At 36.0% G+C, this 23,527-nt stretch overlaps 2 pseudogenes; one reads left to right on the forward strand and one right to left on the reverse strand.

Moving 5' to 3' along the window:
* Positions 1-23,527, forward strand: part of LOC116758363 — a 96,764-nt pseudogene that overhangs the window by 49,687 nt on the left and 23,550 nt on the right.
* Positions 1,257-1,357, reverse strand: LOC116758925 (annotated as a pseudogene).

The raw sequence follows: 23,527 nt of genomic DNA on the forward strand, positions 1-23,527 counted from the left end.
TAGATCTTTCACCTTCTTGGTTAAATTTACTCCTAAATATTTTCTTATTTTTGATGCTATTGTAAATGAATGGTTTTCTTTATTTCTTTTTCAGATAGTTCATTGTTGGTGTGTAGAAATGATGCTGATTTTTGTATGTTGATTTTGTATTCTGCAACTTTACTGAATCTAAAACATTTTTTGAGGAATCTTTAGCATTTTCTATATATACGATCATTTCAACTGCAAACAGACACTTTCATTCTTCCTTTCTGATTTGGATGTATTTCATTTCTTTTTCTTACATAATTGTTTCGGCTAGGACTTCTGGTACTAGGAGTAGTACATTGAATAGGAGTAGGGATAGTGGGCACCCTTCTCTTGTTCCTGATCTTAGAGAAAAGGCTTTCAACCTTTCACTGTTGATATGATGCTTGTCATATATCAATTCAGTCATTCTATGCCTTTTGATTGAAGAGTTTAATCCATTTACATTTAAAGTAATTACTGATAGATAAGGACTTACTAATGCCATTTTAGTAGTTGTTCTCTGGCTGTTTTGTAATTCCTTTCTCTCATTTTTCCTCCCTTCATGTCTTTCTTTGTGAACTGATGATTTTCCTTACTGGTATGCTTTGAGTCTCCTCTCTTTATCTTATGTGTAACTACTATAGGTTTTTGCTTTATGGTTTACCTTACATTAAAAATCTTATAGATATGTTTATTTTAAGCTGATAATAGCTTAACATTGATTGCATACAAAAACTCTTCTCTTTTACTCTTTCCTCTCCCTTTTTTATGTTTTTAATGTTACAATTTACATCTTTTTATATTACATATCCATTAACAAATTATTGTAACTATATTTATTTTTAATACTCTATCCTTTAACCTTTATGCTACAGTTAAGTGATTAACACACCACCATATTAGAGTATTAGAATATTCTTAATTTGTCTATATACTTACTTTTAACAGTGTGTTTTATATTTTCATATGTTTTCATGTTACTAATTAGTGTCTTTCATTTCAGCTTGAACAACTCCTTTTAGCATTTCTTGTAAGGTGGGTCCAGTGTTGAATTCCCTCATCTTTTGTTTGTCTGAGAAAGTCTTTATCTGTCCTTCATTTCTGAAAAACAGCTTTTCTGGTAAAGTATTCTTAGTTGGCAGTCATTTTCTTTCAGCACTTTGAAGGCATAATCACACCTTCCCCAGGCCTGCAAAGTTTCTGTTGAGGGATTTGCTGATACACTTATGGGAGTTCTCTTGTAAAAGAAAAATATGGAATGCTTCATGAATTTCCATGTCATCCTTGTGCAGTGACCATGCTAATCTCTGTATGTTTCCCATTTTAGTATACGTGCTGCCAAAGGGACCCTATGTTAATTTTTTAATGTTCTGTTGGATTCTGTTTGTCAGTATTTTATTTAATTTTATTTTATTTATTTATTTTATTTTACATTGACATTCACAGATGAAATTTCCTTGTAGTTGTTTGTGTGTGTGTGTGTGTGTGGTCTTGATATTAATGTTATGTTAGTTTTATTAAAAAATTGAAAATGTATCGCTTCTTTCTCTGTGTTCTGGAAATGACTTTGCCATTAATTGTTCTTTAAATAATTGGTAGAAATCTTCCTTGCAACTTTTAGTCCTGGCATGAGAGGGTGTGTTGGAGATGGTATTGATCTTTGACAGCTATATTTTCCCATGAAATAAGGTATAAAGTCTGTTTTGGTAATTATTTTTTCCTAGAAAATTATCTACTTTAGAGCTTATATATATGAAGTTTATAAATTAGTCCCTTTATGACTCCCTTAATTTCCTCTTCATTTGTGGTTTTCTCCCCATTACTGATTTTATGCATTGTGTTTGCTCACTTTTTGATCAGGTTAAGCAAAGTATTTTTAAGACAAATTATTAGATATGTTATATTTTCAGTTCTTCATTTATTAATTATTGGTGTTAATGCCTTCACTTTGTTTTCTTAGTTTATTTATGTTTCTTTATTTGAAACATTCTAAGTTGGATGATTATTATATTTATTTTTATCCTGTACTGTTTATAAATATGTTTTAAGGCTATGATTTTTCTTCTAATACTTCTTTAGCTATAACCCATATCATTTGATATTTATTATTTCATTATAAGTATTTTGAAATATGTCATAATTTTAATATTATCTTCTTTTTGACAGAAGAGTTGTTTAAGAAACAGTAATAAAATGTCAAGATATTATTTTGTTATTATTATCTGGTTTGTAATTCATGGTTGATGAGGTTTTTTAAAATTTATTTTTATTGAAGTATAAATGACTTACATTATATTAGTTTCAGGTATACAACATATTAATTTGATATTTTTATACATTATAAAATGATCACCACAATAAGTCTAGTTACCATCTGTCACCATACAAAGTTTTTACAATATTATTGACTGCATTCCCTATGTTGTACACTATGCCCCCATATTTATTTTATAACTGAAAGTTTGTGCCTCTTAATCCCCTTCACCTATTTTGCCCATCCCCCCACCCACTTCCCCTCTGGCAAACACCCATTTGCTCTCTGTATTATGAGTCTATTTCTGTTTTGTTGTTTGTTTGTTTATTTTGTTTTTAAAGACTCTACATATTTTGTTTTAAGATTCCATATATAAGTGAAATCACACAGTATTTGTCTTTCTCTGTCTGACTTACTTTACTTACCATAACTATCTTAGTACTATTTCAAAAAATCCTTTATAGGTTTTTTTATTACTCATATATAGGCAAAATTTAGGTGTGTGTGTTTGAATATTCCATGAGCACTTAAAAATGAGGCCTTAATTTTAAGAGCACATACATTTTTGACATCTGCATGTGAAGTTTGCTTTTGATCATCTGCTTTTTAACTTATATATTAACTCATTGATTTATCTCAGACAAAGTGAAGTAAATTAAATATTCCTACTTCTAAGGTACTTTTGACAATTATCCTTACATTTCTTAAGTTTTTATTTTATGTATTTGGATCGTATGTTATTAGGCGAATAAATATTCCAAAGTACTTATTGGAGATTATACTCTTTATCATTTTATAGAACCTTTCTTTGACTTGTTTTTTACTGTTTACCTTGAACTGATATTAAGGGTAACCCATGCTTTTTTGGGGGGAGGAGTGTTTTTCCTTTTCCAGATATGCCTTTTATTTTCAGTCATTCTGTGTTACTCTGTTTTAGGTGTCTTTCTTATAGACAGCAAAGGGCTGGCTTTTGTGTTATTTCAAAACCAGGACTGTATTCTATGCTGGGAAGTATTTAAACTTAACTTCTCCAAGACAGAGCATTGACCGTTAGTGAGTTCTTTAAGCCATTATTCCCTCTCAGTCCAAAGATGCTGGCTTAAAGAGTATCTAACCTTCACTCTATTGACACTGTTTTGGGCAAATAGTGGGAGTAGTTTTGAGTTCTCTTTCAGCCCATCTCCCTGTGCTTTAGGTTGGTATCAAGTTGAGCTTCTGGGGATTCTACTGCTGACTGGTAAATTTCATTCCTGTTGTATAAAACAAGGAGTCATTAGTTTCATCCCCTCATGGTGTGCCATCAACTTTGGAGAATTATATTCTGATGCCTTTGTTTTTCTGAAATCTGCAGCTGCAGGTACAGTTTTCTTACCTGTTTGATCTTCACTGCATTTGCAACCCTTTTTTATATATTGAGAGTTATAAATTTGTTTTAGTTTCATTAAAGATGAAATTACAATTCTATTTTTTCTTATTGTTTTTGATTTGGATGGTTTCTTAGGGTCGATACATCATGATTTTTACATAACACTTTAAAAACTAACATTTAAACATCACCTTTTGATAGTGTTAATCCTACTTAATTCAAATTATTGTCCTATTGGCACAAATTTTATTTTCAAAAGATTTTCCTCTTGGACTCATGTATTTCTCTTTTCTCACCAAACCTTAAAAAAAATAGGAAAATGTAAATTTTGTATTTTTTTTCAGTGAATTTAAGAGAACAGATTCTCTTGTAATGATTTTCTTTTATTCAAGTTTAGGTCTTCATCTTTAGATTTATCCCAATAATGACTTTAACTGATATCAGCCATTAACTAAGATGTGCAGATCTCAGAGAGATTTGAAAATTACTATCTCAGGCTTCAAAGAGGAAAATAGTGTTTCTATAAAAGGAGTCAATTATGTATAATATATTTAGACAGGGAGAAGTAAATAATGAGAAATGCCCATGTCACAAAGCCCTATTTTAGTAAAACAATAGCTTCCATATTAATGTATTTTTAAATCATGCTATGTGGTATATCGTATGTGTAAGTAACATAATAATGAAGGATGTCCATTGGACACTAAAGTGGAAATTAAAACAAACCTTCATGGAGCTGCTCTTTATTTTTCAGAGAAGCTGAGAAATAATTTGAGACCTAAGAGCAGCAAGAGATGATTACCTCCTTTTGCAGGTGCACCTCAGTTTATGCCACTGTTGCACATATGTTTTATAATGCCACCTCACTGACGCCAGGAACTCAAATCCAAAAGCTTTTTCAATTTTGGGATACAAAGTAAAATTCTGGTAAAATATACAGGGGAAAAACTATGGCAGAGTTTTACAAATATCTCTTAAACATTCAATTCACCTTGGAAAATCAAGCCATTTGATTTCAGTTCAAAACTTAACATGTTCTGATTGCTTTTGGAAAATGTCTTTGGATTACAAAAGGGGTTATCTATGCATTGATGACCGAATTTTTGTCTCTGTTAATATTCTAATTTCACTCATTCCTTACTGTACTAAGGAGGTAGAGAGAAACTTATCTCATAAATTACGTTATTTAAGCACTCAGGCCTTTAAAAAGCCCAGCCTAAACTATATAAACAAAGCACATAGTTGATACTTGGGACCAAATATTTTACTGTACAACTGACTTAAAGTTGGATTTTTTCAAAACGTGGAAAAGTATCATTGAAACCCAAATTTGGGAGCTCACATAAGTGCTATATTAAATGCTGCAAGTAGCTCTGAAAACCAAGGTGGCAAACATGAAAAGCAGTCAGTCCACTCATAATTACTATGCCACTTGAATTCTAGTAATTTATGGGGAAGGAAAACAAATCTAGTTACTCATCCTCTTCGTGAATGAGATGTGCTCTGCACTACAAATGCAAATTATTATGCTTCATCTAAATCATTGACTTAATGATATTCTATTTCCAATCTCACCCTCATGTCATTGAAAATGAGCAGGCTTAATCTAATGATTAAAAAGTATTCGTTGTTATGTTTGAACTAGAGTTTATTTCAGAGTTGTGTGCTTTAAAATAATATAACATATGGGTTTTGTGTTTTTATATCTCTGTAAGAGAATATTAAAAAGTAAACATTTCTATACTTTCTCCTAAAGAGGAATGATGTAAATATATATTAGTTCCTGCCCAGAGATCTCAAAATCTAATTCAGAGAGCCAAGCTATAAATACACAGGAGAGCAGTAAAAATTGAAAATGATAAGATAAGCTCAAGGCAGTATATTAAAACCTCCTTTTTGTGGAAAATTTGGGAAATAATCTCCTAAATATTATAAGTGATTTTTATTATTTTGAGTAGTGAAGTATTCTTAATTTTATAATAGTTTGATGGCGTTCTAGCTGAAGTGTTATACACATACCTCTCCCTTACTTTGTAACCGTAACAATGACCATAAGTTACATCTTCCTTGGTGATTCAAAATTGTGGTTGTAAATGTCAATGTTATAAAACAGGGAATGGTATGTCCTTTATCTTTAGTAACTCCTAATGACAATATTTTAGTGGTTGTGTCTCTTTTTGTTGTTGCGTTTTCTCTGTCTCCTGATGTGCTCCTTGAGTATTTTCTACTTGTTCTTCTTTGGACTAGGAAATAAGGTGTGGTGTGGGAGTGGGTGTTTATATATAAATGTATGAGTATATCTGTGTGTGTGTGTGTGTGTGTGTGTGTGTGTGTATGTATTTGTATATGTCTGTTGGATTCCTTTAGCTCAAGGAACTGAAACACTTGTTATATCTAAAATTCTAGAGGATTTTTCATTATGAGCATGTGAAAATAACAAAGGCAGAAACATCTCCCAGATGATCATGCCTAAGGGAATCTACCAACAATGGTGCAATAAAAGATGAGAAAGTGGCTTGGTGCCAACTTGGCTATTCATTGAAATAGAAACCCTTAGAAAGGGACAGCATTTGAGTATTATTAGATATCATGAGTTTTCGCCAGTCCAAATTTCAAGTGAACCAGTTACTTATGACTGTGTTTAACATAAGATTAAATATGCTTGGAGTAAAGCTCTCAGGAAATGGAATCATATCTACAATGAATGTGTTTTCTAAGTGTACATTTTGACTCTGCAGTGTCTTTCTCTATAAAGTCAAGTGCCCCTTCTGTATATTTTATTTTATTTATTTATTTATTTTTTAGAAGATGTTGGGGGTAGGATTTCGTTAATTAATTTATTTATTTTTGGCTGTGTTGGGTCTTCGTTTCTGTGCGAGGGCTTTCTCTAGTTGTGGCAAGCAGGGGCCACTCTTCATCGTGGTGCGCAGGCCTCTCACTATGGTGGCCTCTCTTGTTGTGGAGCACAGGCTCCAGACGCACAGGCTTAGTTGTTGTGGCTCACAGGCCTAGTTGCTCCACGGCATGTGGGATCCCATCCCAGACCAGGGCTCGAACCCGTGTCCCCTGCATTGGCAGGCAGATTCTCAACCACCGCGCCACCAGGGAAGCCCCCTTTTGTATATTTTATATCATATTTCATAATCCATTTTAGGTTAATCTTTTATGAATATGTCAATTTACTCCTTAATTGGTCAACCCACATTCCCCACAGTGCCTAGCAAACTCCCTTGCTTAAAACTGACAATGAATATATATTCATTGTTTTGAAGAGAAGTGCTAATAACTATGGTTGTCAATGACGAGTTATAAGAAATCAGTGCCGTGAAGTCAGAAAGGAGAAATAATACTTGGAACTGACATCATTGGGCAAGCTTTATGGAAGAGGTAAACAAATGAGATGGTTATATAATCACAAATCATAAGTCTTTTGTTTTAGGGATGACCATCATTGTCATCTCCATCATCAAAAATGAAGTTTCACCTGCAATTGTTAATTACTATGCAATACTCATTCTTGTTCTGATTCAACATCTAATACTTGAAGACAGATAAATTCATACATGGACAACTATGCAAGGAAGATAGCATATCAATCTGGCCATTTTCCCCCTAGAGTATGAGCCACTATATTAACAGGCTGAGGATATATAGAGAGAGTTCATGGTATAGTCAAGTTCCCCTCTCTTGACAACATTTTTTTAGTGAGCTTGTCTGCAAGATCTAATAACTCAGTGGAGACAGCAAATCTATTTCATACAGAGATGAAGAAAATGAAAAGAATAGTAGTGGAAAGTTTTGAAATTCTTCATATTCAGAACTGAGTAAAGGAATACACTCACCCCAAGAAATTACAGGATATGTAGATGATAGATAAATGGATAGATCAATCTTCATAAATAACAATTGCTTTTTCTCCTCGGACCCAAATCTGTTCCCAACCCACCTCTTTATTTTTTATTGGTATGTGAACTTGATGTTCTCATCAAACAACTAAACAGAAATAGTAAATTTAAAGTTATCTGGGCTGAATCAATGTAGTTGGGGAAATATGAAGTTCCCTTAGCAGTACTGGGTTATGTATGGTCATCCACTAAGCCCAGAATTTACACAAGCACATCAACGTTCAGTCAATAATACTCCTCACCACTTTATCAATACGTTACATAAGCTAAAGTGAGTTGCCCGCTGTGGTTGAGGAGACCATGCTTTACTCATTTCTGTATCCTCACTACCTAGCATATAGTCTAATGGCATGTGTTCAATGTTTGTTGAAGGAATTTATGAACTAATAAAACAGAGACATACAAATAATCTGTAGCATTCATTGTAGTAAGTGGCACAACCTTTGAAGAAGACAAGTTTGATCAGTGAAGAAATTAAAAAAAAAAAAAGAAGGAGACAAGCTTGGATATGGCTTTAATCTGAAGATACAGCATACAATTTTTCATATGTAAATGTTCACTTGGTCTGTATGGGTACTGGACTAATGACATGGGACTCATTTGCAGTACACAATCCCCAGCTTGGGTAGCCAATCCAAAACAGAAAGATCTTTGAGTTTTGTATTCTTTGTGTGAAAAATTCTTTGCGCTTGGTGTAAGTGCTTCAGTGTTAATCTGATTTTGTTATTCAAGCCTTTGCTTTAGCCTTATGGATTGAAAGGCTTTGAAATACATGAATTGGATTAAAAGCTGAGTGATCCTCACCTTTTACATCGGGACACAAGTACTATATGTCTTCCTGTTCCACCATTCCTAGCCTTTGTCTCCATGGCCACAAAATGACCACTGTGTCTTCAGCCATCACATCCATATTTAGAGCAAAAAAAGGGAGAAGGATGAAACAAAAAGCTGAAAAGGTGTGTCAGCAAATATTGTCACTTATAAAACCAGCACTGGGACTACGCAAGATGAATATTTTAATGTTTAAGCTTCTATAATTGGGAGAGGCAAGGGAGAAGTAGCCAGTTCACAATATGGCATTGAAACTTGGTAGAAAAAGTCAGGAGATAGACAACGATAAATGAGATTGCCAAGGGAGAGATTACAGAGTAAGAACAAAAGCTTTAAAGATATCAGTAGAAAGATTGCTCTTTTATGAAAGTTGCAGGGTGAGGGGGGCTGAGATAGCAAAGATGAAGAGCCAAGGGGAAATAGTTCCAAGAGAAATGTGTGAGCAACAGTGTGAAATGTTATGAAACAATGATTAAGGAGTAGAAATAAAAATAATAACCAGGAAGTAGTTGGTAAACTTGAGTAGAATAATTGTGTAGAAAATTGAGAGAAGGAAACAGTTGGCAGGAGCTAAGAAGTGAACACATTTTGAAGAAAAAAAACCAAAGAGTAGAGACTACTCTTTTCAGGAATTCGATAGTGAAAGGAAAAGGAAATGGAACTGAGTCAACCAAAAAGTTGTCAGTGTTAAGGAAAGCTTATGAATATTTTTTAGACTGGAAAGATCTGAATATTTATTTAGGCAGAGAATATATAAATCAATATCTAATAGATAGCAAATACCTAAGGAAAGGAGATTTCTTTGATTCTGGTTTCTTTCTTCTTTACACTTAATGTCGTTGAATGACTTTTATGGTGGAATCTTTAATTCTTAGTGCTTGGGTTACAAAAATGAATATGGTATAGTCTTTACCCTTAATAATTTACAACCTAGAAAATAAGAGAGACAAATAAGCTGAACTGAAGTTTTAATTCTGATTTGTGAAAACTAAACCTTAGGGAATATCAGGTTTGAAGATCTTGATAAGGGTGCTAAACATACAAAACCCTTTAAGAAAGACCTCCCTCCTTCACATTATAATTCTCTTTCCAACATTCTATATGGGAAGTGATGTTTTATACAGCATAGAACAATGGTGTTTAAACAACAGAAGATGCCTGGAAAATCCTTCTGAGCTTGGGAAAAGTTGTTGAAGCTTCAGGGCTCTTGGTGACGAATTTGATCATATGCATGTTTCATTAAGAATCAAAGCATGTGCATCCTTCCGCGTTGAAGCCAACAGCAGAAGCACAAGCAGTGTTCCCAAGGTGCGGTGACTAATACCTTGAGAAAGGCTTCAGCATTCCCTTTATAGATGAGGTGTTAATATACACTGCCGTTCTTGCTCACAGCACTGAAAATTAATACGAACACAGTGGGCTAAAGTGCCACTCTGAAAATACAACTGCTTTGGGTAGAATGGGAAACATTTTATGCTTTCCTTTAGAAATATTCTCTCAGTTCCTTTGAAGATAAAAATAAACTGCTAAAAATCCCATTAAGACCTTTTTAGGGGTGGTTGTATTTTTCCTTCTACATCTTGTACTGAAGTGGAACTTTTGACTTATGTTAAAATAAGCATACTTCTAGAAAAGACAAGGTGGAATTAATTCATGACCAAATATTTTTCCAATGACAAATCATTTTTATCCTTTGGAACAATGATATTTTAAATTAAGATTTTTAAAAATGTTTCTCTGGGTAGATTAATTATAGATTCAGTGGCCTGGAAAGGATAGAAGTGGTCAGTTAATCAAAACATCTGGACATACAAGAGTTTTATCTCCTTGGATAGGGAACTTTGACCACCCAACACCTTTGAGAGCTGACAGTGACCATTTTATAGGCTCATTGAGCCTGTAAGTACCTTGGAGATCAACCTAGCAGGGATTATTTAAAGATCTCTGTGATTCTGAAAATGTTTTCCTTAAAGTGGGTTTAGGTGAAAAAGGTAAAGAACTCTTAAGTTCAGACATAAGGAACTTTAATAATGCAGCTAGTTATGCTCTTTCTATGGGTACTGGCTCAAGTTTAATGCAGTGGTTAATAGCATGGAGTATGCTACCAAACTTTGGTTTAGAATACTCCCTTTGTTACTTACTAGTTATGTGACCTTGGAAGAGTTACTAAACACCTCAGTTTCCTTTTCTGTAAAATGGGAATAAAAATAGTCCCTACTTGATAAAGTTTTTGTTAATATCAAGTGAGTTCATAGATAGAAAGAGCTTAGAACACTCCCTGGCACATAAAAATTACTATTTATGTTTAAGTTGCCATTATTATAATTTAATTCCTATAACATTATTAATGGTAGCTAATGTTTTAATTTTACAGATGGGAAAATTGACACTTACAAAAGGCAAATAACTTGCACAATGTCATTCAGCTAGTAAGCAGTACGGCCAGGCATAAAGCACTATGACTTTCACTCCAAAGTATGTATTCTACATGATACTGTTTTGAAGTTTCTCCCGTTGTTAGCGTGTGCCACCTATGTCATTAGACATTCAATGCCACTTGAATTAATGTTCAAATTTTAATTTAAAAAAATCAGGTCATGGTATTATTCTAAGTCATTTATTTATAATTTTTATACTAAGTTACAAGCTATACAAGTTTTATTTCAACACACTTTTTAAGAAAAAACAAGATATATTAATTTTTTATTGTTACTGTAAAAATTGCCATAAACTTAGCAGCTTGTAAGAGAAATTTATTTCTCTTACAATTCTGGAGGCCAGAAGTCTGGAATCAGTTTCACTGGGATAAAGACATGGTGTCTGCAGGCTGGATCCTACTGGAAGCTCTAGGGGAGACTCTGTTTTCTTGCCTTTTCTAGCTTCTTGAGGTCATTTGCATTCCTTGGCTTATGGCCCCTTTCTGTGTGTTCAAAGTATATCACTCAGATATTTGCTTTCGTCATCACATTGCCTTCACGCTTTCTGACCCTCCTACCTCCTTCTTATAAAGATCCTTGTAATTATGCTGGGTCTACCTGGATAATCCAAGATAATCTTCCTGTAGCAAGATCCTGAAGTTAATCTCATCTGCAAAGTTCCCTTGTAAGGCAACATATTCACAGTTTCTGGGAATTAGAACATGGACATCACCAAGGAGGCATTAGTCAGCCTACAATACAATGTTTAGATTAAAAGATACTAAGTCATGTTATTTTGAAAACGTTCTAAATAGCATAAATTTAAAGGACATAGAGAAAATTTCTATAAAACTCTTGATACCCTTTCATCTTTCACTCTCTCTACCCAAATACTTGCTTACCAAGGCTGCTGTAAGATCTGATATTTGTTAATTACCAATTTTATTGCCAGAAAGATGCCTACTTAGGATACAGTACTCATCTAAACATGTCAAGAGATTCAAGACAACAAATGTTAGACTGTAAGTATTACTGGGTTAAAGGAAAACCATGATAAGAACTTTAAGGGGAAGAATAAATATTCCTTAACGTTTTTGGCTGAATCAAATTTGAGCTACATTTTTCAAAGTGTTGTTTTGAAAAATGTACTCAGATGACCACTTATCCTCAACCCCATATTTTAAGTTTTATTTTACAAAACAATGAGAGTAAAAAGCAATTTTGCTTCAGCTTAAATTCGTTTTATATAATGACATTTTTTGGATAAAGAAAGAAAGTGCACCAGATTAAGTTTATAATCCAAGGTTGCAGGTGCCATAACCACTCTAAAGCCAGAGTTGAGAAAAAGCATGACTGTAAAGAGATCATCTTGCACTGGTGAACATAAACTAGTTGGGGCTGGGATTTCCCTGGTGGTCCAATGGTTAAGACTTCGTGATTCCACTACAGGGGGCACAGGTTCGATCCTTGGTCTGGGAACTAAGATCCCACATGCCGCAGGGCATGGCCAAAAATTAAAAACAAACAAAAAGGGCTTCCCTAGTGGCGCAGTGGTTAAGAGTCCGCCTGCCGATGCAGGGGACACGGGTTCGTGCCCCGGTCCGGGAAGATCCCACATGCCGCGGAGCGGCTGGGCCCGTGAGCCATGGCCGCTGAGCCTGCGCGGCCGGAGCCTGTGCTCTGCAATGGGAGAGGCCACAACAGTGAGAGGCCCGCGTACTGAAAAAAAAAAAAAAAAAAAAAAAAAAAAAAAAACTAGTTAGAGCTATTCAGTCAGTAAAAATAAGAACTGAGAATGGATATATGATTTATCTCTATAAAATCACTTTTGTTATGTGTAGGGGACCTATAAATATTATTGAAAAATATTATCACATGAGTAAAGGCACCATCCTCACTCCTAAAATTTTAAAGACGTAATTTTAGGATTTTTGTTTTTCTAAAAGGGAACTCTAAATAGGCTAGCATTTTCAGAGAATGGGTTGGCAGACTTAAGTAGCATCGTCAAGTAAGTTCCTCCAATTTTCGAAGACCATTGAACTATTTAATATTAAAATACCTATTCATCAATCAAATGAAAATATTTATATTGAGTTCTTACTCTGTGTCAAGCACTCTGGTAAATGTTTTGAAATGCAGATATAAATAAGATACCACTCTTGTCTCTTAAGACTTTTGAGAGTCCAGTTGAAAATCATATAAATAAACAAGCAAAAAAAAAAAAGAGTATACAATGATAATATGTACTATGGTGGAGGAATATATATAGTATGAGAACACCTAACTTCAAAATGGACAAGAAGGTAGGGCTTCCTGTGTGTACTGCTTGGCCTGAGACTTCAAGGAAAAGTAGCAATTGCCTCTGTTAAGAAGAGTTCACATCACTGTCAAAAGTATAGACTGGCATAATTTTTCCAGGGAACTATTTCACATGGCAAGATAGAGTGATAGGCTTTGAGGCCAACTAGCACTAAGTTGAGAATGACTTTTTGTGTTAGAGAATTGGACTTTCATTCTGAATTCAATGAATTCAAGTATAAGGAATAAAATAATATCTGTGACTTGAAAAAAATCAATCTGGTGGCATATCAAGACTGGATTATATGGTAAAGAGATTACATACAGGGAAAACAACTAACTAAAATACTATTGCAGTAGTTCAATTAAGTAATAAGGATACTGACTAAGAGAATAGAAATAGGCATGAGAATGTGTGGCAAAATAAAGATAGGGATGTAGGTTCAACAAAACAGGAGAAGTGAAGTAAAAGAGAAGAGTCAAGGATTTATTTCAGGTAGATGATAATGTAGTGACTAAAATGGGGAATATAAGAAAACAGGCAGTTTTTGTGAAAAGGATAATGAATAAGTTTTTGGACTTATTTAGCTGATAGTACCTATAGGATATTGCAATGGAAATGTCATCTATATAGTTGGATATATTGGCCTGGGGGGTCAGAAGAGAAGCCTGGCATAGAGATATATATATTTATTAGATATTCACTAAGAATTGAGGCCATAGGTATGATTAGATACGTCCAAGAGAAGTAAGAAGAGTAAAATAGTTTAGTATGAATGTCTACAGAATATTACTCTTTAGAGGAAAAAAAATTAAAAATAAAAGGAAGACACGCAACTAAAAGGTCTAAAGCCTGGTAAAATAGGAAGAAATAAGGGAATAGCTTTAGGATATGAAGCAAACATTGCGGCAACTGCTACTCTCGTTTTCTAACCCTGAAGTAGCAAATTCAATGACCCATAGGAACCAGGCATGTAATTTAATGAGCAGAGAAGCTTGGGTGTAGGATAAACATGGGGACTGTCATATGGCAGAGAGCACCCTGTCCACAAGTCGAAGCTGCTATCTAGGTCCCGCCTATTATTGCCCTGTGGGAATTTGGGTCAATGTTGCCAGATATCAATATGTATTTTATATGAAATCTGCCAATTTTAAAATGTTCCAAGCTTCACGAAGAGCGTCTATGGATTTTTTCAGCTCACAGGCTGCCAATTTCCAACATCTGCTTTAGCATCCATGATGAGAAGAGTCCTGGACCAGGAGGATCGCTGGTTGGACCCACTACTGTAATCTTCCATTTCCATATTCATGAGTAGATTCTCCCCATAGATTCCTGGATGAATAATTTTGACATTCTGTGCTACTATACATAAAGGTTAACAATTGGAAAAATGAAGAAGTAGCTCATGAAAACATCTAATCAATGCCTAAGAATGTTTTCTAACCTTTGCTAGCTACTGGCGTGTAAGACTTTGGTATCTGTAAACAGGCTGACCATATATTTTAGCAATCAAACATGGGCACATCTGGGGAGAAAAGGGGGTGCTCTCAGCAGGAGGTGTAAAGTGAGATGTTTGATCTCTCTAACTATAAATGCATATTATCAGTGTTGACCTATCTACATTTTATTTAGACTCTGTGAATTTAATGTTCCTAAGTTAAATGGGACTCATTTTCTCAAAGTTACTTGATCTTCGGTGTCTATCTTGAGAGTACACCATAAGCATTTCAGTATTTTTAAGTCTCGCTTGCTAGTCATATAGTTTATTTGAAGCAAGAGTAAATTTCCTGTGTATCAATTAGTGGTTTCTTTTGTTTAGGAATATACAGTCTAAGCAACCTTAGAATAGGAGAAAAATTGGGTTGTGTCTCTTCACAGGTTGTACATATAATTTTCGCGTTTATAAATTGAGCATCAAGTGTTGCCCTACTTCTGTGTGTCAAAGGCCATTCAATTAGTAGGACTAATTTTCTGTGGCTTTATGTCAAATTCTGCTATTTGGCTTTCTGTTCTGAAGCAGATGACAAGTACATAAAAAAAAAAAAAGACTGTTTTCTTAGGGGATGAAATAAAATGCTTTTTCAATACATTAATGATAAGCCTTTTGTGCACCTTGATTCCTAAGATGGCTGTTATGGGCCTCCACAATTTTTTACTCCACAGTGAAGATGCCAAGAAAACACCCACTCACATGGGCATTGCTCGTTATTCTCTACTAAATTACCCTGGAATGGCCTTGTGGGGAGGAAAGTAAAACATAATAATCCCATATCTGATATTCTCCAAGGAATTTGATGCCAAAGTGTTTCTGAGCTGGTTATAAGGAAAACTCCTTTTAAGATACTTTATTTGAAAGGATTAGCCAGCAGTAGGGAAAGAAAATTTACTTGGGAAAAAGTAAAAGTAAATAAATAAGTAAAAAGAATTCTTACTACCGTGTTGTTACAGTAAATGTGAGTCATGGAATTTATCAGATAAGGAGGTTTTAAAATGCATGTGTGGGACAACTTCTGCAGTTTCATAAATATTGACATATTTCAAAATATGATGTTTGAGTATTTCCAAGATAACTTTTGGTATAAAGTGTTATCAGTCGCCTTTTAGAGCAGAAAATGGCCTTTGTGATTTTTGAAGTTCAATTCTTCATCTACTTTTCAGAGGAGGAGTTTGATAAAATCAGAAGACTAATTAGTGGAAGCATTAGAAGTCACATCCCAGGCTCCTTATTCTAAGCCCGGGGCATTTTCAACTCTACATTTTATGTTGCCACCATTCTTTATAGTATAAACATCATTTCAATATCCAGGGAACCAAGGGAAGAAATCTTAGGATGTTTAAACTGACTTGACATACTATGAAAAATTCAGTCATTTTAACATGGTATATCTAGATGGAATTAAGACTTTTAAATGACCATTAAAACACACACCCGTAAGTATACACCCATAAATATAAACATGCACACTTTATCCAGTATTGTTCATCCTCAGCATATCCTCTGAACTGCAATAGCTATTTGGTTACTATTTGGTGTTATTTCTATTTTTAGTAATACCTGAAGGGATATTTAACTTCGTGCTTGCCCTAGTAAGAGGTTTCTGGGGACAAATATCTTTTTAGAAGTCCTGAAACTAAATTCCTCTCTCCCAAGAAAATACCTCTTTTTAACAAAAGTTCTCATTTATTTGGTCATTGGATTCTCCCCTGAATTATTTTAAAATTCTGGACTTTAATATAGAAACTAGCAGTTGCAACTTGATCATCACATAGTAGTTGGCATTTAGGCACAAAGGTTATGTTTGAAAGGTATGATTGAGACCGTTATGTGCCTACATGTTTGCTAGAGACTGTGACCTTTTTTTCCTTTTTATTTTTCCTTTTTTTTTTTTTTTTTTTTTTTTTGCGGTATGCGGGCCTCTCACTGTTGTGGCCTCTGCCGTTGTGAAGCACAGGCTCCGGACACACAGGTTCAGCGGCCATGGCTCACGGGACCAGCCGCTCTGTGGCATGTGGGATCTTCCCAGACCGGGACACGAACCCGTGTCCCCTGCATCGGCAGGCGGACTCTCAACCACTGCGCCACCAGGGAAGCCCTCCTTTTTTTTAATACATCTTTATTGGAGTATAATTGCTTCACAGTACTGTGTTTGTGTCTGCTATACAGCAAAGTGAATCATCCATATGCATACCTATATCCCCATATTCCCTCCCTCTTGGAAGGACCTAGAGTCTGTCATACAGAATGAAGTAAGTTAGAAAGAGAAAAACAAATACCGTATGCTAACATATATATAGGGAATCTAAAAAAAAAAAATGGTACTGATGAACCTAGTGGCAGGGCAGGAATGGAGATATAGACATGAAGAATGGACTTGAGGACACGGGGAGGCCGGGGTGGGAAGCTGGGGAGACTGGGAGCTTCTTGTGTCTGTATGGTCCATCCCTAAAATGCCAGGGTACTTCTGAACTATATCTACGTGGACCCATTAAGGAGCAGCCAAATAATTATTTCTCTCCGAGATGAACCTGGTTTGTGCTCTTTTTAAAAAAAACTAATTTAAGGGAGAAAATTACGTGTTTACAGCTCCACACCAGAAACTATAAAGTTATTTTTCATTAAATTAAAACAAAATTATGAATAGTAAATATAAAATATACATATAAAAATAAAACAATTATAGATTAATACAGAATTTTATTATAGATTAAAACTGATAATAATGATTTCTCTGTCACACTAAGGAATGAAAACTGGGTACTGTTTGTATCTAAATTAAGCATGATTATCTACACAGATATGAGCACTAGATAATGAACTTGAAAGACTTTTAGCTTGTTTGGTTTGGGATATCTCTTTTTTGGCCTGGTTTAGATTCATTATGTTGAATTATTCAGACTCCAGAATCATTTCCTCTGGCCCATGCTGTTCCTTTCCCAGGGAGGCTGTGACAGAGAGTCTCTAGGGTTGTCCCATGATTCCTATCTCCTGATGGTCACACCCTTGTATAATCCCCTCCTCCAGAGTATATGCAGGACATGACTTGCTTCTAAATGATAGAATACAGCAAAGACAAAGGGGTGTATATGATGATGTGTACATAATTACATTACATAAGACTGTAACCCCTACCTTGCTGAGACATTTTTTTATTCCTTGTTGGCTTTGAAGATGCATGCAATACTCCAAGCTGCTAAATGGAGAAGGTCCTGTGACAAGGGACTGAGGTCCACCATTAGCTGACAACCAGCAAGAATCTTGAGACCATCCATTAACAGCCTGCAAGGAACTGGATTCTGCTAACATCATGTGAGCATAGAAGTGGATCTTTTCCCCATTTGAGTCTCGGATGAGACCACGGCCCTAGCTGATACCCTGATGGCAGCTTTGTGAGACCCAGAAGCAGAAGACACAAATAAGCTGTGCTTGAACTCCTGACCCATAGAAACTGTGAGAAAATAAATATGTATTGTTGGGCTTCCCTGGTGGCACAGTGGTTGAGAGTCAGCCTGCCGATGCAGGGGACACAGGTTCGTGCCCTGGTCCGGGAAGATCCCACATGCCACGGAGCGGCTGGGCCCGTGAGCCATGGCTGCTGAGCCTGCGTGTCCGGAGCCTGTGCTCTGCAACAGGAGAGGCCACAACAGTGAGAGGCCCGCGTACCGCAAAACAAACAAACAAACAAAAAAAGAAACCCCAAAATATGTATTGTCTTAAACAGACAAGTTTGTAGTAATATTGCCACTAGTAATAGATCACTAAAGCAGTGGCCTCTATTAGAATGTTTGTTCCTTATATCAGGGTTCATTTGTTTAGTCATTTATTGCACAAATATTTATAAAGGTCTTGTGATGTATAAGGCTGCAAGGTGTCCTGGTCTAGAAGATGAGGGAAATACCATCATGTCATATAGGTACTATGAACGGAGTTTGGGCATGTCCAGTAGACACACAAAGAAGGAAGTGAACTGTCCAGTTTGAACAATTCAGTAAGAGGGAGTAATAGTTAATAGGCTGTGAAAATGCTAATAATAATCAAAGCCAATAACCATAGGCTTCAATAAATATTATAGAACACATAAATAGGATATGGTGGTAAATAACAATAATAATAGTTAATAATCATTGAGTACTTATGTCGAGTACTTTTTTCAAAAAATATATTAATCTGTACTCTATTTTAGGAATGTAAATTAATTTCTAGCATTTTAAGTAAATTAATACATTTTTTTTTTACAGTATTTCTATTAGCACTTTCATCTTATAGATGAAGAAACTAAGGGGCTGATAGATTAAACAACTTGTCCAAGCTTTCCCAGTGAGTCAGTGGCAGACCTGAGACTTAAGCTTTGGCCATCTTGCCCCAGAGTTTATGTTCTTAAACAGGGGGACCTACTTTGGGTGGGGTGATCAGGAATTCTTCTCTGAGATTAACTTTAGTTATTATGTGATAGATGAGAAGAACCCAAAGATGCAAATAGCCAGGGGAAGTGCAGTTCTGGAAGAATGAACAAAAGGGAAAAATTCATTAATAGAGAAAAAGTTGGCATATTCTAGGAGCCAACAGAAGGCCAGTGCCACCAGACTTCAATGAGCACTGGTGATATTGGAGCAGGATGTGAGGGTCGGATCATTCAAAGAGGTTTACTTTATTCTTAGTGAAATACACAGGGTGTTTTACACGGGGAAATGCATTGGCTGCTGTGCAGAGAATGGTCTGAAATGGATAGAAGTGGATAAGAAGAGACCAATGAGGAGGTAATTGCAGTATGCCGAGTGAGTGACAATGATGGCCTGGACCAGGGTGGAGACAGAGGAGATAGAGTGATGGATAGATGACAGGTCTATTGTGGAGGAAGAATGACTGGATGTGCTGAAACAGCTGGGATAAGGAAAAGGGAGGGGTTAAGGATGAGGAACACATTTCTGCCTTTAGTCCTGGATGGATGATGGTGCTTCAGTAATTTATTGAGCATACATTATGTGCCCATGACTGTGGTTGGTACTGTGGTGGTAGATACAACACCTTCTTGTCGTTGGCTTTCTCAACCGAGAAAGAGAAAAAGAGAGAGAGAGAGAGAAATTGATTAATTAACAACAGACTATGACATGATGTGTTAAAACATAGAAGCATCTTAGTGCCATGGAAACATGGAAAAGTAAAAGGGAATGAATCATTCTGCCTGGTTTTCCAGGGGCAGTGTGGGCTAAATATCAGGAAAAGCTTTCACAGAGAAGAGGGTATCTGAGCTAGACCTTCAAGGTTAGCGGAGAGAAGGGGGGAAGGAAAGCAGAGGAAATGGCTTAACAAGGGCACCAGTTTATCTAAATAACTTCACTTATTTATATTCCTTATTTCACAAAGAATTTGAAGTAGTTCACAGAAGGACAAAAAGTGTGAAGTGTTTAGAGAATAATAGCCTAGTGTGGCTAGAAAATTAGAAGCAGGATGGGAAGTCAAAGTTTGCAGAGGCCGGTTCAGGATGTGTTCATGAAGATTTACATGCCATGCTAGGAGGTTGTTTTTCTCCTACTAGGACTTCATGCAGGTGTGATGAACATCTTGGTAAGTACAAGAGGTATTAATTGTATTTCAAAGACTAATAAAATCCCAAAACAAAAATAGAAGCAGCATACCATATGTTTCTTTCACTATTTTGCAGAGTCAAATTGTACATGTATTTATTCATTCAATAAATATTTAACAGTATATTGGAATCTTATTAGTCATAACAAGCTAAATATGATTATTGTACTTTGGGTGCAAACAATCTAGTAGGAAAGATAATTTATTAAACTGATAATCTAGCAAAGTAATTAATTAGATCTGTGTAAAGTGCTAGAAAGGAAAAATGCAGTTTGCTATGACAACATTTAAATTGGGAAACTTAACCTAGTCAGGGAGGTCAAGGAAGTGATAATTAAGGTAAGTAGCTCAAATGATGCTAAGTGCTCTGTGGTGTGTGAAAATGCCTGTTTATAGGAAAAGGTAAACAACATTTGTATATATCTGTTTGTTTATTTATCCAACATATTAAAGTTCGAGGTTTGAAGCACTATGAGAGAAACAGAAACAAGTAATATAATACCTCCAATAAATTAATTTTGCACTTAGTAGTTTATAAGTCATTTTTTAAAAATCAGATACTAGTGCAACTACACCAAAAAACAAGACTCTGCAAATAGATATCCTTAAACATATCTTACATGGATGATAAGGACTGTCTTTTTGAAAACCGTGGCCTTTGGGGGAACTAGAATAAAGGCAGAGACCTCTCTGGCTTATGGAGGATAAAGCAATTTTATTAACAGTCAACTGAACCATAGGAACTAAGTTAAGAATTCACCTTGCCCAGTCCAAAGGCTCAATTATGAACAAAGCATATGTGATTAAAATAATTGCAAGAACAATAGGAACAGCAATTTCTCTCATTGTAACATTCCTTGGTCTTCTCTGAGTTTTAGTTGTGTCCTATCAGCATTACAACTGGAAGTAATAGGGCTAAAGTCCTTTCACTAGGATGTCTGCCAGAGACATTCTTCCCCAGACATCTTCTCTGATACTCTCTCCTTGGGGATTCATCCTGCGACCACCAGCATATACCACAAAATATTAAGGAATCCAGGTTTTAATTCATATTTAATTATATCATGTAAAAGGTATAATGGGGTCTTCCACCATGTCCTGTAGCAACAGAAGAGTACAGATTATATAGGTCAACTAGAAAAACAAAAGTTAAGTCAAGACATTCTAATGAAAAGTCAATGCAAATCATCACTGAGTGGTAAGGGACACCAGAGTAGCTCCCCCAATTCTGACTAAAATAACCTATAACAGAAACAGGACAAAGTGAGTCTCAGAAGTCACAGTGATCTCCTGAAGACCAAGTACTCAGTTAATTGTTCAGCCTAGTCTCGAAAGTGTCTCTTAAGCATACAGCCAAAACTATTTTTCCATCACAACTATCACTCTTTAGGTCCCTGTGCCAAAAAGGAAGGTTAAGTTTAACAGGAGAGATAAGACATAATATAAATAACCAAAGTATAAAGTGCAGTATGGGAGACACAGATAGAGTGATGTTATACTGACTTGTTTTCAGTGGAAACTCATAGAGGCCTTTACGAACGAAATGGAATTTGTTACACTCAGCCATCCCATTCATGGCAAGGGAGCAATTTCTTTAGGCATAAAGCATCTTTCAGTATTTGAACCTCAGAGCAGATGGCATAAAGCTAAATAAGTGCCAAGGATGGCTTTACTGTTTTTACTTTATTTTTAAAGATTTTATTGGCAGTTAAGCTCAATTCTGAGACTTCTACTTGACAAGAGTACTACTAGCTTAGCTGCATTTGGGACAATTTACTGTGTCATAAAAACTGTCATTTGTAGATGCTTTTCCTGTCAATAGAGACTAAGGATTTCATTACCACCAAAATGCCTTTCTCAGTGTAAAGGTCAGAAGCGTGTTGGGGAAAATGCTCATATATTTTGCTGTCATGAAATTGTTCTCTTCCCACAAACTCTAGAACGGGTACTCTCTGTGGGTTCACCATTTATTGCATGTAGAATGAATGTGGACACTTGGTTATAGAAGATACTAACGTTTTAAATTTGATGGCGTCTTTCATCGGTGGAAAGAGATGGAGAGGCAGCTGTAAGTTGCACATTCGAGATGCTTATGGGAAAAAAAGAGTGGCCATGTGTGTGAAGTGAGAGGCAGGAACGGGATCGAATGTTTCTGCTCAGGTCGTTTCCTGCCAACATTTTTATTCAACCCAACTCAAGAGATGGTACTTTGTGGGGCTTCCCTGGTGGTGCAGTGGTTGGGAGTCCGCCTGCCGATGCAGGAGACGCGGGTTCGTGCCCCGGTCCGGGAAGATCCCACATGCCACGGAGCGGCTGGGCCCGTGAACCACGGCCGCTGAGCCTGTGCGTCCGGAGCCTGTGTTCCGCAACGGGAGGAGCCGCAGCAGTGGGAGGCCCGCGTACCGCAAAAGGAAAACAAAAAAAAGATGATGCTTTGTGGAACCTAAATGATTAATAAGTCTTCCCAACAGGACCACAAACCAACCTAAACCATGACAAAATGTTACAGGTTACTGTCTAGAGTGAGAACAAACGTTCTCAGGGAGCTATAATGACAATAAGAAAGACCATAGAGGACTTAAAATGACATCAGTGAGATACTGCACAGAAGGAAAAGAAATGAGTCAGCACGCTTTGTGTGGATATCCAGTTTGTGCTGGGATAGGTTGGATTTTAGGTAATCAGAACAAACAGAAACAGTTATTATGTACCTAGATGTTGCAAGAGTAATGCAGTTCCTTTAGCTCTCCTTTAGCTCTCCTAGGGCCCCCTTATGAAATGGGATAGAGTCTGAGCCTAGTTGTGCACTCTACCAAGATGTGCTTTAGTTTGCCATTTTTCCTCCAGTTTCTCTGGACACTTGTCCTCAGGATGGAATGGGAGTAGGCCAGTCAATTTAGCTTCATGCACGTGGTAATAAAGCATGACCTAGTTTGGGGACATCTCTTCACATTATTCTATATACACAATGGATTCCAATTATTCCAGGAATTGTCTTTTAGAGCCAAACAAAGAAAAGGCCTAGCTAGCTGGAAAATGGCTTTGATGTTCAGCTAAAAATATGGATTTTGATTTGGAGATAATGAAAGAATTATCCCAAAACAGCAAGTGAGTTAGCGATTGCATGTACAGCAAAGAAAAGGATACCATTATCTGGAATCAGCATAGCCAGGTCCTCAAGTTTAGATTCGGTGTTATAGATAAGGAAGAGAGGAGGATTCTGGATAGGCAATGGCCAACCATTGATAAAGGAAACACACACACACACACATACACACACACACACACACACATTGCCACCTGCGGTGCAAAATCTCTTACGTGATTAACTTTGTAAATCAATTAGTAATACAGGAAATGAC

This window comes from Phocoena sinus, chromosome 8 (assembly GCF_008692025.1).
Source record: "Phocoena sinus isolate mPhoSin1 chromosome 8, mPhoSin1.pri, whole genome shotgun sequence".
Taxonomy (NCBI): Eukaryota; Metazoa; Chordata; class Mammalia; order Artiodactyla; family Phocoenidae; genus Phocoena; species Phocoena sinus.